The sequence below is a fragment of the Eleutherodactylus coqui genome, chromosome 1 (genome assembly GCF_035609145.1).
Source record: "Eleutherodactylus coqui strain aEleCoq1 chromosome 1, aEleCoq1.hap1, whole genome shotgun sequence".
Classification (NCBI taxonomy): Eukaryota; Metazoa; Chordata; class Amphibia; order Anura; family Eleutherodactylidae; genus Eleutherodactylus; species Eleutherodactylus coqui.
Genome location: NC_089837.1, coordinates 379,049,572 through 379,053,455, shown reverse-complemented (window position 1 = coordinate 379,053,455; position 3,884 = coordinate 379,049,572).

Below are 3,884 nucleotides of genomic sequence, written 5' to 3'. Positions count from 1 at the left end.
TACAGCAGATTGATGTCTGCTAAAGTGCTCTAAGCAGGACTACTTGTGAGCCCCACCCAGGGTGCAGGGCTGGAGGAGAGTGATCCTTGGTGAGCCCCACCCAGGGTGCAGGGCTGGAGGAGAGTGATCCTTGGTGAGCCCCACCCAGGGTGCAGGGCTGGAGGAGAGTGATCCTTGGTGAGCCCCACCCAGGCTGCAGGACTAGAGGAGAGTGATCCTTGGTGAGCCCCACCCAGGCTGCAGGACTAGAGGAGAGTGATCCTTGGTGAGCCCCACCCAGGCTGCAGGACTAGAGGAGTGATCCTTGCTGAGCCCCACCTAGGGTGCGGGACTAGAGGAGCGTGATCCTTGGTGAGCCCCACTTAGGGTGCGGGGCTGGAGGAGCGTGATCCTTGGTGAGCTCCACCTAGGGTGCGGGGCTGGAGGAGAGTGATCCTTTGGTGAGCCCCACCTAGGGTGCAGGTCAGGAAGTTGTTTAGTTGACACCAAGGCCAAAAGTGTGACTATCTGTAGAGCTGTTCATTGATATTAAACTATTGAGCTACAGCTGGAGTCCAATGGAATATATTGGGGTAGATTTGAACCCTGCATAACTGTCCGCAGTATCTGCGCAGTACAGATGACGCCACACGGAAATCGTGCTATAATAGGACATGCTGCGATTTACTCCGCAAGCGAAAATCGCTATTGATTTCCGCTTATGGACATGGAAAAATGTTTTTGCATAGCAGTATTTGCTGCGGAATCCGGAGGCGAACGCCCGATCCAGATTCCGCAATGCAGATACGCCAGTGTACATTGGGCCTTACTTAGACCATGTTTTAGGCTTTATTCACAAAAGCGTATGACTTTTTATGTTCGCGCGGATGCGACGTTAATTCACATAAATCCTCGGAATTAGTTCAAACGCCTAAATAGCGCCACCTGTAAGCTTTTCCCTGTGTTGGACGCTGCTAAACTCCCTCCCCCTCCCTTTTTTCCAGCTCCCATAGGAGTCTATGGGAGCCACCAGCCTATATCGGTCAAAAGATTGATCCAGAACAATCTTTTCCGTCCGTGTATAAAACCACCTGCCAATTTCAGTCGCGTTTGTTCTGTTTTTTCCGGTGCAAAGGTTTTTTTACGCACCGCAAATTCGCCCATGTGAACGAATGCATTGAAATCCAATGCCTCAGATTTTTCTGCCGTACGTGGAAATGCGGCTACATAAACGTAAAGCTTTTTGGATCATCTTATCTCCTGGAAAAAGTGATAAAAAAGTTACGTGCACTCCAAAATGGTACCTAGAGAACGTCCTGCAAATAATGCGCCCGCTCACAAGTATACCAACAGAAAAATAAAGAGTTAGGGGGGGTGCAGACGGGGTGAATTTGCCCTCTGGGCGAAAATTCCGCAGCATTCAGAGTAGCAGCAAAGTGGATGAGAATTAGAAAATTTCATCCACAACCTGCAGAAATAATCCACACAAAACTCGTGTGGAAATTGACATGCTGTGTGGAATTCAATTCTGCAGTATGCCAACTTTATCACCATTTCTGCTGCGTAGTTCACCTCTTTTCAGTGAGCGGGTGAATTCCACAGAGAAACACGTGATAAAGCCCACAACAAATGGTGCAGATTTGGACGCAAGCCTTCCTCGGCTAGCCTGCGGCTAGCCTCTCCACTATTTGCAATAAGAGGGGGCGAGATGGGGGCGGAGCTAAGTGCCGATCCTTAGCTCCGCCCCCACCCTTCCCCTCCCATTGCAAATAGAGGGAAGGGGCGAGAGCTCAGTTACTGCTCCTGACTCTTTCACCCTCCCCCCCCCCTTGCAGACAAGGACACCGTATATCGGCTCAGTGTGAAAACCGAGCCGATATACGGTCGTCTGAAATAGCCCTAAAATTTTATTTTATTTTATTTTTTTCAAAGTAGTACATCAAAACACAAAAAAATATATAAATTTGATATTGTCATGAGTATACTGAACCACAGAATAAAGTTATGTCATTTTTGCAACAGGCTGGAGTTACACGGGTGTATGTTAGCTGGGTTTTCACACCTGGCCGATATACGCTGCCCCTCTGATGCATTGATTTACAATGCATCAGTGTGCATGGGTGTATTTCCATGGCATAAAAGTGCCCGGCCTTCCAAGATAGTGCATTTCATCTGGGAACTTTTATGCCAACAGCAGCTCCACAGACTCCTGCTAAACTCCCACCCCCTTTCCTGCTCCTCTCTGCCGCTTGTCGGCTGTTTGCAATAGGAGAAGAGCTAAGCTCTGGCCCTCCTGTTGCCGGTTGCGACAAGGGGCGAAGAGGAGCTTAGCACACTAGCTAAGAGCACACTAGCTGCAGAGAGGTGGCGAGGGGGGAGGGAAGGGGGCGACAGTCCCCCTGCCTAACGGCATTGCGACCTAAGTATATGTGTGCCGGGCCAGGGCCGTCTGAACGGGTGCACAACCGTTAGATTTGTGCGCCTGTTTATGTGTTTTTACATGCGGGAGGACGAACATAAAAACGCTGACACCCATGTGAGTCCAGATCCATTCACAAAGTTGGTGAAATTATGCCTTTTTTTCCATTTCTTTTTTTCCAAAATAATTTTTATTATATTTTTAGAAACATACATAAATGTTGCAACAAAAGTATTCAAAGCTTAAGCTTGCCTCACATATATATGAACTTTACAACCCTCCAGGTATGAAATTTACAGGAAACAGAATTGAATTGTCTTGTACCTATATGGAAGTTTATACTTGTTCTTTTCTAACTTGTGTCTGCAACTGCATAGATTATTAAATACAACTCATAACAGTATAACCATGTCAATTTGATAACATATACTGTCACCAAGGTTTCCATATAGAGTTAAAGCAATTCAGGTCATTTTTAGATTTAGCATAGATCTGTTCGTATTCATAGTGGTCTGCTAAGGTGTCAAGTAGATCTTTAATACGGGGAGGAGAGCATGATCTCCACCTCCTGGCTATTACTAGTTTCGCTGTCAACATGAAATTACATATCCACTTCCGGTGTAGTCTGGGTATAAGGTCATATCCCAACAATAAAAGCGCTAATTGGGAGCTGCTTTTCACATAAATACCTGTAATCTTTGGGATGAGACTGAACACCTCCCTCCAGAAAACCTGGACCAACGGGCATTCCCAAAAAATGTGAAAAAGTGTTCCCTCCTGACCACAATTTCTTCAGCACTCTTTACTTTCTTATTAATTGTTTAAGCTTTTTTTAGTATATTATACAGTACATTAACCCCTTAGTGACCAAGCCTATTTGCGCCTTAATGACCAAGTTAAATTTTGAAAATCTGAAATTTCAGTACATTATACAGTACATTAACCCCTTAGTGACCAAGCCTGCTTGCGCCTTAATGACGAAGTCAAATTTTGGAAATCTGACATGTGTCACTTTAACATAGAATGACTCCATAAAGGTTTTGCATATCCAAGTGATCCTGACATTGTTTTTTCGCCACATATTCTACTTCATTTAGGTGGTAAAAATAGACTGATAGAATTTGTGTATACTATACGTATTAATTGGGAACATTTTGAAAAAAGTGACATTTTTTCACATTTTCAATGGCAATATCTCAAATATGTGGAAGCATAATGTACACATTTTTGCTAAGTTATATATTTCCATCTGTTTATTCTGGGTGCACATTTGAAAAACTTTAGTTTTTTTAGGAGACATACAAATTTAACATTGATTATCAACATTTTGAGGAACACTTTGTTTTCCTACACCAAGATTGCAAAGGCTCATAGGTGTCAGAATGATAGATACCCCATTAGTGACCCCATTTTAAAAACTACACCCCTTAATGTATTCACTGAGGGGTGTCATGAGTTTTTTTTACCCCACAGATTTTTTTTAGGA